General features: G+C 40.0%; 1 protein-coding gene across 5 annotated transcripts in view; it reads right to left on the bottom strand.

The window, feature by feature from the left end:
• Positions 1-11,802, bottom strand: part of FAM168A (family with sequence similarity 168 member A) — a 438,953-nt gene that overhangs the window by 221,947 nt on the left and 205,204 nt on the right. The window contains exon 1 of one of the 5 annotated variants that reach the window (XM_042459625.1): positions 7,513-7,570. The exons of the other annotated variants lie outside the window; for them this stretch is intronic. The gene's annotated coding sequence lies outside the window, so the exon portion shown is untranslated. Of the gene's footprint in view, positions 1-7,512; positions 7,571-11,802 lie in introns of those variants that run through there. 5 annotated transcript variants of the gene reach the window in all.

Raw genomic sequence — 11,802 nt, 5'->3', positions numbered from 1 at the left:
AATTCAGTGCCCTTGAGATCAACACAGCTCCCATCATCCACCACCAGGATGGCCAAGCTGACTGGTGTTAACGTGAATCACAGCCCAATATATTTGGAACTCAACAGGCTCAGAAAGGGTGCGCTAACATTTCACACACCTCCACACCTTACAGCCCTCTAAATTTGGGTCAATATTATTATTCTTGTCTTATGAGAACACAGAAAGGATTAGAGGCCGGGAAAAGTCAGTGACTTGGACCTCTGGGTTATAACTCATGTGGCCCTGTGAGCTTTTAATGTAGCTGCTATGCCTTTATCTTTTCTACCTTATGTTTCAAATGAGTTTTAACATGTTTTAAGCTTGTGTGTTTTTAATACAATAGTGTTTTTTTTAAATCTTTTTAACCTTTTTAAGCTGTAGCTTGTTTTGAATTGGCTATAAGCCACCATGGGTCATGTGCAAGGAGAAAGGTTGGATATAAATTAAATAAACAAAACAAAACAAAAAATGAATAGCTTCCTAAAGCCATGCATAAAGTTCATGGCCAATGCAAGGTTTATACAGTGGGACCTTGGTATCTGCGCAGGATCTGTTCCAGACCCTTCCACGGATACTGAAAAACACAGGACCTTGAGTCCCGTTCTCCATAATGGCAGCCCAACATGTGCACCGCCATTGGAGACAACGGAGTCTTGCTTAAATCCGTGGATGACAAGCCTGTCGATAAGGAGGCACCACTGTACTTATGAGAGTCTGTACCACAACTCTCAATCATAAGTCACTGCATCAGATCACAAAAGATCCAGTCCGTCATTGTTGTGTGCCTTCAAGTCATTTCTGAACTACGACAACCCTACGGAGATCCATGCCACTGGCTTCCCCTGACACTGAGAACATGTGGCTTATCCAAGGTCACCCAGTGGGTTTAATGGCTGAGCTGGGAATCAAACCCTGGTCTCCAGTCATCCAATGCTCAAATCACTACGCCATGCAGGCCCACAGCTCTCAATCCCAAATCAGTGTGTTAGATCACATAAGATCCAGTAACAAATGTAATTTGCCATCACTGGTAGAATGGTAATGTGAATTGCCTTAAACAAGACTTGTATATTTTATGTGGATTTCCCCAGAACCTAACATGCTTTGTATTGCCATTCATTCACTGATATCAAGGCTTTAGACAAAAATATATATAGCAATAATCCAAATACTGTACAATAACATATCAAACATCAAAATATAACAATTAAGGGCATCAAATATGTACAATAGACAACTCACATTACATAACTCAAAATGCCTGGGCAAACCAATTGATTTTGGCCTCATGCAAAAAGAGTATGATGTCAGTGTCAATCACATACCCCTGGGGAGGATGTTCTCTACCATCGGATCATATAAACTGCATTTGGATTATATGAAATGATTGTGAGAGAAATCATCTGTGTTCGTTGACGCTGCACCATCATGCTGCCCAAAACCAAGCTGCAACACTAATCCTTGAAGAGACCAATGGTGCCAAAAACCCTGAAGAGGTCAAGACATTTTGAACAGGATTGCTCTCTCTCTCTCCCAGCAAAAGTTAGCTATAAGGACAACCAAAGCTATTTCACAGGCAAACACAGGCCTAAACCAGATTGAAATGGGTGTAGAAAATTCACTAAACCACAAAATGTATGGAGCTGCATTGCCATCATACTCTCCAAACTCTTGTCCTAAAAGGGGATTTTTGCAAGTAGGTGCTAGTTGTTCACATTAGCCAGGTACAAAGAGAGTTTTATTAGGAAGTGGTTAAAACACTGGTTCTAAAATATGCCCTGTTAAATATATTGAGAAAGTTCCATGGTTGTTGTGATGGCCATAAAATCCTAAGCTGGTCCCCGTAAAGTGGCTTCAACGTGAATCTTGAAACATCGAAAATCAATCTTCCAAGGGTATTGGAACACCCTTCCTTAAACCATTTTGGGCATGAAGATGGGAAGACAGCATGGTGGGCAGTTTGTTGGTGGTGTTGTGTGCCTTCAAGTCACTTCTGGCTAAGGGCAACCCTAAGGTGAATCTATCATGGGGTTTTTCTTCGCAAGATTTGTTCAGAGGAGGTTTGCCATTGCCTTCCCATGAGGCTGAGAGTATGTGACTTGTCATAACTGAGCTGGGAATCTTTATTATTGTATATTTATTACACTTATATTACAATGGATCATTGTTATCTAAACAGACCTCTAATAATTCAAAAGAAATACTTTTTTGATGCCCCAACTGGCCTCCCAATATTCAATATATGGTAGTCAGTCCTTTTTCTACCTTGCCTGGTTAATTGTCTGGCGATCTGGTTAATTTTTTTGTTCAATAGAAACGTCAGCCTCATGCCACTAACTTCAAGCATCTATTCATCTATTAAAGGAGATTGATCTAATTTCCACTTTTTTGCCAGTGTTAATCTTGCCACTGTAATTAAATATAAAATAATCCTCCAATATTTGTTTTCATCATCTTTATGGAGCTCAGATGTCATACTGAGGAGGTATAACTCTGGCCAGAAAGGATATTACATTTTAAATATATATATATTTTTGCATTGCCAAATGTCTTTTGGCCCAGAACTTTTTTTATCGGCAGTTAATGAACCCTTCTAGAATCCATTTTCCCCCAACTTGTATATTCTACCATTGATACATCCTTTGAGTCCAATCCTGTCTCTTCTAGCTAGTAGCAGTTTACCAGAAATCTTTCCCAGCCTTAGTACCTGAAAAAGGCTTTTAAAAAAAATTTAAAGTGACCAGTGGGGTCCCCCAGGGCTCTGTCCTGGGCCCAGGGCTATTCAACATCTTTATCAATGACTTGGATGACAGAATTGGGGGCATACTTATCAGATTTGCAGATGACACCAAATTAGGAGGAGTAGCTAACACCCCAGAGAGCAGGATCAAAATTCAAAATATCCTGAAAAGATTGGAAAGCTGGGCCAAAGCTAACAAAATGAAAATTCAACACGGAGAAATCTGCTATAGCCACTACCTGACTTGTTTATGGTATTTAAGGTATGTTTTAAAACTGTTAATTGTTTAATTGTTATTTTAGGGGAGGGTGGGTTACTGGGATTTGGGACTGTAAGCCGCCACGGTTGTATGTGACAGAGAGGTGGGATATATTATTATTATTAGGTACTGCACTTAGGGTGGAAAAATGAAATGCACATATATAGGATGGGGCACACCTGGCCAAATGAGACAACATGTGAATGGGATCTAGGAATCCAAGTAGACCACAAATTGAACATGAGTCAACAGTGTGATGCGGCAGCTAACAAGGCCAATACAATTTTAGGCTGTATCAATAGAAGTATAGTGTCTAGATCAAGGGAAGTAATAGTGCCAATCTGTTCTGCATTGGTCAGACCTCACCTGGTATATTGTGTCCAGTTCTGGGCAACACAATTAAAAAAGGACATTAAGAAACTGGAGCGTGCCCAAAGAAGGGTGACTAAAATGGTGAAGGGTTTGGAAACCATGCCCTATGAGGAACGATTTAGGGAGCTTGGGATGTTTAGCCTGGAGAAGAGAAGGTTAAGAGGTGATATGATAGCCCTGTTTAAATATTTGAAAGGATGTCATGTTGAAGAGGGAGCAAGCTTGTTTTCTGCTGCTCCAGAGAACAGACCCGGAACAATGGGTGCAAGCTGCAGGAAATGAGATTCCACCTCAACATTAGGAGGAATAAGAGTTGTTTGACAGTGAAACACACTCCCTCAGACAGTGGTGGAGTCTCCTTCTTCAAACAGAGGTCTACAAACAGAGGCTGGATGGCTATCTGTCAGGGATGCTTTGATTGAGAGTTCCTGCATGGCAGGGGGTTAGTCTGGATGGCCCTTGTGGTCTCTTCAAACTCTATGATTCTGTGATTCTAAAGTAAATATGCTGAGGACTGCCCCAGGAATCTTCTGAATGGAAAACAAATGCTCTGCCATTGGGCTATATCTCCCCTGCCCTGAATTAAGAGCATGACATAATGGCATCAAGTTCTTGTGGCTCCCAAGTAAATAATGGCCCCTGAGCAGCACTTCTAATTGATAAGGAAAGTCTTCAGCCAGCCTTCCCATATGTGCATCCTCAGACAAATCCCAAGGTAGCGCAGGGGAGTTTTATTCCTCCTTAAAAGCACTCAAGCTATCACACAATTAACTATTACAAAAAAAGCAGCACTCTGGAAAGGCAATTCAGTTGAGAGGCATGCATTTTTCTCAATAATGTTTAGCAATTAAATGAGTGATGGGAAGAACTTAATGCAAAACTATCAGCTTTACCAAACACATACACACCATTCTTCAGCCATGACACTGAAATACTGATGATACAGTTCATGTAGTTTTAATTTAACACAGATGATAAAACTAACTATCTTGAATAGTAAGAAAACAAAAAACAAATTCAAGGCATTCTGAGAATGGAAAATTGACAAACTACTTGCCTAGTAGGGATTGGTAGTTGCCCTCGATCACTATTAGAGCTGTGTGCTGGACTGCAAGATGCACTGAGGATTATTTAATCGCTTTTTATTAATAGTACACATAATATAAAAGCATAGGTCTTTGTGGAATACAGCCCCTGGTTTATGGTTGCCCAGTGGGTTTCATGGCTGAACTGGGAATCAGACCCTGGTCTCCAGAGTCACAGTCCAACACTCAAACCATTATGTCACACAACGACAAGAGTTGAAGCCAAAGGACAGCAAAGTGCTGATCGTAGAGCCACATGTGGCTTCCCCGAAAGCTGTTTTTGTAGCCCTCAAGCCCTTCAAATACCCTGTACTGTCCCTTTGGGGATTAAAAATATTAACTGCTCTCCTGGAAGCCTCCAAGAGTAACAATTCAGCTTTTAAATAAGTTGTTGGCCTCACTGAAAATCACATACACACACATACGTTTTAAAAATTACCATTATCCAAAACCAGAACTAGATTTCTGGCCACTTTTCATTTTTTTGTCTTGGAGCATGTGAAGTTCCAGATCCAGCTCAGTTGCCTGCCCCTGTTTCACACCAATAAATATATTGTTATTCTTCAAGGGAAGGGAAGGACCTGAATGGCCCTCCAGATGAACTGTAACTCCTAATACTGGTTAGGATAATCCAATAATATCTGAAGGTTGTCGACATTGTCATGGGAAATCCATTTTGATTTGCCAACAACAACATCTAAAATATGAAAAAATATTTATTTTTATTTATTTATTTCAAGGATTTATATCCTGTGTTTCTCCCACAATAGGATTCAATATCCAGAACAATATAAATCTAGAAAATAAAAACCTGTATTTTCATCTCAAGAACAGGCACTCCTGACAAACAGCATCAAAAATAAACTGAAGGAATAAAAATAATAAATGCCTTTGCAAAGAAAAAGATAAAACTGTTGACCTTATCAGTTTGCGCAGCAAAATCACACAGACTGAATATAAAAAATGCCGTGATAAAGTGGCCAGCCACAAAGAATATGTGACAACATAAACCTGAAAAAGATGTTTAAAATGGTGACCTGTGGGACTTTTATCATTGTATTTTATTTTTTATTTATTTGCACAATTTGCTCATTGGAAGAACAATGGACTTTATAGATTGGTTGGTTTTTATCCAAATGGAATCCAAATTACAGGTCAATCAATAAAATACCAAGTAATCTTAATTTATGGTGGCAAATACACCAAGTCCCAGATTTTTTTCAGTCTGAAAGAAGTATTAAAACAAGCAACTAGGACTGTAAGATTTCAAAATGACCAACAATTAGAGCATAATATGCCAAACATAACTGTGGTTGAGAAAAAGAAAGCTTTGTTTACAGGTGTGGCAATTCCAGGGGTCAGCAGAACTGAAGAAAAAGAGAGAGGAAAGCTTATGAAATAGCAAGACCTACAAATTGAGATTCAGTGCCTCAGGGAAAAGCAAACAACAGCCATTTCAATAGAGAGTGGTGCTCAGGGAATAATTCCAAATGGGCCAACAATATATCTGCATGAAACTGCCACAGATAGGATCACAACATCACAATTAAGAAAAGCAACACTGCTTGGAATATGCCACATTTTATGACAGTACCTCACTGATTCCTAGATTCTTGGATAGAATCTAAACAACTCCAGTCAGTAACACCCGTTATTTGATGCATTTTATGCTCTGCCTACTACACAATACTGTTGCTCACAACCTTGGGTGCACAGGTGACCAAAATTATACGTTCTAAGAAACACTTGCTAGATACAGATTGATGATCATAGGGCAAAACACTTCCTTTGAAAAACATCAAGTTTGGGGAGGCAGCTCTAAGTTGTTCAAATCCATTATGTTAATACCAGATGACTAAGACTGCACCTGAGAATTTCGACATGCTAAGTGTACAGTCTGCTTCTGAATGCCCACCTTTCACTTTATAAAAACTGAGAAAGATCCAAGCAACCTAGATAATGACCCAGAACATTGTGCCAAAGCTCAGGCTTCATCCATCAATAGATGGGTTCAGGTGGAAAGGCCATCTTAAATATAGAATGCTTATCGTAGAACTACAGAGTTGGAAGAGACCCCCAAGGGCCATCCAGTCCAACACAATGCCAGGCAAAGAATAAACAATCAAAGGATTCCCAACGGATGGCCACCCAGCCTCTGTTTGAAAACCTCAAATGAAGGCAGCTCCACTACACTCCAAGGCAGCATCTTTCACTATCAAACAACTCTCACCATCAGCAAGATCTTCCTAATGTTGAGGTGGAATCTCTTTTCCTGTAGTTTGAACCAACTGCTCTGTATCCTATTCTCTGGAGCATTAGAAAACAAGCTTGCTCAATCCTCAATAAAACACCCCTTCAAATATTTAAACAGGGCTATCATGTCACCCATTAACCTTCTCTTCCCCAGGCTAAACATATCTAGCTCTGTAAGCCACTGATCGTAAGATATGATTTCCAGACCTATCACCAATTTGGTTGCCCTTCTCTAGAAACATTTCAGCTTGTCCACATACTTCTTGAATTGTGGTGCCCAGAACTGGACACAGTATACCAGGTGAAATCTGATCAGAAAGCAAAATAGAGTGGTACTATTGCTTCCCTCGATCTAGACATCAGACTCCTATTTATGCAGCTTAGAATCGCATTGGCTTTTTTAGCTGCCACATCACACTGTTGACTCATGTTCAGTTTGTGGTCCACTAAGACTCCAAGATCCCTTTTGCATGCACTGCTGGCAAGCCCACCCTGTATCTGTGCCTGTCATTTTTGCTGCCCAAGTACATTTCTCACTGCTTGAGCAACGCTGGGATAAAGAAGGGCACGAGTCCTATCAATTCCTTTTCGGAACCTGTGGAACATCTATGTGCAAAGAAGCTACAACACTACAGGTCAGGACATCCACAACTAATCCTGATGCAGACACATGCTCTAGACAATCTTTAATGCCTTCCTAACAACACCGTAATAAAGATTTTAAAGTACTGCCAATGGAATTTTTTATTATGAATTCATGCTTAGGAAGATCTTCAAATTACCTAGTAACCACCTGGCAGCCCAAAGCCATAAAGAATTGACTATGTACTGGGCTAATCATCCAGCCATATGGGAAACACTAGACTATATCTGCAGAGGATAAAAAAAGAAGTAGATTAGCATGCATATTACATAAATTAATTGCAACAGGAGACCTTTGAGTCAAAATACAGAGAGCTATTTCAGTGAGAATAAAATCGCAGGCATTTATGAGTCTTGCAGATCATACCATCATTAAAAAACAAACAACCCATTTAAGCAACTCTTATACAATAAAGGAACATTACTGTATTTATTGTTCCATCCAATGCTGCAGAGAGGTTGAGACTGAGTGATCATTTACCAGAAGGAGCAATTTCTAGGCAATTGCAGTTCAGGCCTCCATCTTATTACTCCCTTTGTGATATGCAGGAAAAGTCCCTGGGAAAAAAGAGGGGAAATGCACACAGCAGCATACATGAACCAGTCTCTTATGTCTCAGCATTTGCAACAGTAAGGAATTAACTCTACTACATCAATACCAGCATTTTCATTACACAAAATTTCAAAGTGAATACTGGCTGCCTGTTTGTTTCCAAGCCCAGTTTAAGATGCTTGCATTAACCTTCAGAACTCTAAGTGGTTTGGGACGAAACATAATCTGTATCTGCCTGAACCTTCAATGCAGCATCCAAGACCCTGTTCTCTGATCCAACTGGCATCACCCTTACAACTGGAAGACATTATTATTTATTTATTTATTTATTTATTTATTTATTTATTTAAAGTATTTAGACATTGTGAAGTTGAAGGCTTTCATGGCTGGCATCCCTAGTTTTTTGTGGGTTTTTTGGGCTGTGTGGCCATGTTCTAGAAGAGTTTATTCCTGATGTTTCACCAGCCACAATGCTGGCAAAATGTCAGGAATAAGCTGTTCTAGAACATGGCCACACAGTCCAAAAAACCCATAAAAACTATTTATACATTGCTTCGACAGAAAGAAAAATTAAAACAACTAGGGACTGGGGCCTTTTGTGGTATTGTTCAGGTATATTGAAACCAATCTGGATTTCTCCTAACCAGCCTTTTGCAAGACCTATAAACTTCTTAAACTGTAGTTCCTTAACTGTTTTATCTGCCACTGCTGTTTTATTTTTGTTGCTTTAACTCCTTCTGACATTTTTATCCGACTGTTTGATCCAGTTTATGTGCTGCTGCTGCTATATTAATGTTGTCCCTGTAATCTTATATTGTTTTACTGACTATCGTAACCTCCTGGAGAAGGTAATTCATCCTGAAAACTAACTAAAAAAATCCATTACATAACGACTACACTTGATGAAGGCTGTATCAAAATGGAGAGCCAGCATAACAGAATGATTTGAATGTTGGACCATGACTCCAAAGACCAGGTTTCAAATCCCTGCTCAGCCATGGAAACCTACTGGCTGACATTGGACAAGCCACAGTCTCTCAGCCTAAGAGGTTGACAATGCTGAATCTCTTCTGAACAAATCTTGCCAAGAAAATCCTGTGTCGGAAATGACTTGAAGATACACAACAGCGTTAAAGAGACAAGAGAAAAATACCCTAATTTATTCAATCTTCATAAGAGAGATGATGAGAGTATTTGAAAATATTCTCCTCAACATGTATTTCCCAACTAAGAGTGCTTCCAAACAAAGCTTTTTCCCCACCAACTTTATGATCAGTTCTCTTCCAAATGGCAGACAAAAGACTGGCAGGATTGCCTACTGAAGACACTGTTTGGAAGAAAGTCTGTTTCCAGGAAAACTCCACACTTGGTCATATTCCCACCCTCTAATTCAATGCTAAAACATTACATGGATGAGGACTCAAACTCTTCAAGCTGTCTTTCTCTGTCAGAAGCTTAGATACTTCTAAACTGAGCTCAGAGAAGTACTGCGTTTAGTGCAAGGAGAGCAGGAGAAATCTCCCTGGCTATATCCACACAGCAGAAATGACCCAGTTTGACACCACTTTAGCTGCCATGGCTCCATGCTATGGAATTCTGGGAATTATAGTTTGCTGTGGCAGCAGAGCTCTCTGACAGAGAATGTCTCACAAATTCTCAGAATTCCCTAGCACTGAGCCATGGCAGTTAAAGTGGTGTCAAGCTGGATTACTTTCTGCTGTGCAGATGCAGCCTCTGTCTACTTGCTCCATAACTTGCATAGCTTTGTGCAATTCTATCATGACCAGAAACAGAATAAAGGTTTGGATGTTATTCAATCTTACATCCTCTAAGCCTTACATCATAGCAAATTAGCTCAAGCTCCTTGAGCGTTCTGGTTTTCCTCTTCTACAATTCTTCCGACTGTGCAATAACCTTTTTTGAAGTGGGGTGACCAGACCTACACACAGTTATTTCCAAGTGCAATCTTACAGTAATTTGTATAAAGCACCCTTCCCTTTACAAACAACCCAAAAACTGCATGCAGTCAAGTGAGAAGGATAGAATATTTTGAACTTTCTCCATGCTGTACCCAATGTTCTTCCTCTACCGACCCCTAGCAAGAGTGCCTGCTATCAGCTCCAACTGATACGCCAGCTGCGCCCTTTCCTGGAAGTCAGGGATCTTGAAACCATAATACACACGCTGGTAACCTCACGTCTGGATTTCTGTAATGCACTCTACATGGGGCTACCCTTGTGCTTGGTCTGGAAACTTCAACTAGTACAGAATATGGCAGCCAGACTGGTCTCGGGTACATCTAGAAAAGACCATATTACACCATTTTTAAGATCTCTTCACTGGCTGCCCATCAGTTCCCAGTCCCGATATAAAGTATTAGTTATTACCTTTAAAGACCTAAATGGCTTGGGTCCAAAATATCTCTGGAACCACCTCCTTCCGTATAATCCATCCCGCACACTTAGGTCCTCTGGAAGAAATCTGCTACAACCAATAAAAACCAGGGTATCAACAACTGCCCAGAGGATCTTTTCGGCTATCGCTCCCAGACTATGGAATGGCCTTCTGGATGATATCCGTCATATAACCACCTTAGACAGCTTTTAAAAAGCCATTAAGACGGATCTCTTCCAGCAGGCCTTTCCTGAATAGACACTGAGCCACCAAAGAGAGAAAGTAATGGATCAATCCCGCTAACTGTTTGCTTGTCTATTGTTGTTTGTTTGATTTTAACTATTGTTTAAATTGATATTTATCTTTTAACATGTTTCAAAGTATAAAATGTTTAATTCTATTTTAAGGGAGGAAGGGTTGGGGGATATGATCTGTATAATTTTTAATGCTGTTGGCTGCCCCGATTGACTGAGTGCAGATGGGGCAGGATATAAATAAATTTTATTATTATTATTAGCAAGGTAGGAACTTGATGGGATATTTTGAGGACTGGTGTAGAAGTGATTCAATATTGGCAATTGTATTTTAAGTCATTTCCTTAATTTTCTGCTGAGTTGGTGTCCTGCTTGTGGCCTTCCCAGCAGCATCAGAATGGCTACTGTAAAAAACAGACTCCAGGACTAGTTGTGTCTTTGGCTGAACCCATCAGGGACCTTCTTATGTTCTTAAAAAGCAGCATCACAGATAAACGATTTGGGGAACTAAAACTCCAGTCCAAATTCAGTGGAAATGCTCTTTATTCCATTATCAGCTCTACATAATAATGTGCTGAAGTCTACTACAGTATTTCTAGTCTTCTAACCCAAGATGCAAGATATTAACTCAATTTGCCATTGGACATTGCTAGGAGGTATTATTATCTCCGATAAGAAGGGTTGGAGGAATCACTTGCTCACACTTGAGAACAATTATCATCTTGTTTCCTTGGGCTTAGTTCTGCTCTGTTTTGCTAATGTACCACGACGTGACACTAATGGTGTGATACAGATCCCAAAATGAATAGCAACGCTACAGAACAAAGCCTAGTGCAAGAAGCCCATGCAGCCCACACAGTTTAAGATGAATGTAGAAGTGGAGTTATAGCTATTAAAACTTTTAAAATATGTTTGGTAAGTACAAAGGGACATATTTAGTCTGATCCCAGTTGCTTTGTAGGCATCTGACAAAGGGAGAGGGGATCTGAGCTAGCAGGAACTGACAGGAAAGCCCAGCTGCTTTCCAGCCCAGGATCCTTCAGGATATGGGGACCACATCTCCATTTAGGAACCTGGAAGCCCCAAATTCTGCAAAGTGAGGTGAAAGCTACCATAAGAGGAAAAGCAAAAGAAAAAAATCATCAGGACAATATTCCAATTTAACTGCTGCAATCCACATTGACAGAATCAACTCTAGTGCTAACCAACATGTCAACAGGTAGAAGGGG

Source organism: Sceloporus undulatus, chromosome 3 (assembly GCF_019175285.1).
Source record: "Sceloporus undulatus isolate JIND9_A2432 ecotype Alabama chromosome 3, SceUnd_v1.1, whole genome shotgun sequence".
Taxonomy (NCBI): domain Eukaryota; kingdom Metazoa; phylum Chordata; class Lepidosauria; order Squamata; family Phrynosomatidae; genus Sceloporus; species Sceloporus undulatus.
This window is presented reverse-complemented; position numbering and strand designations above follow the sequence as displayed.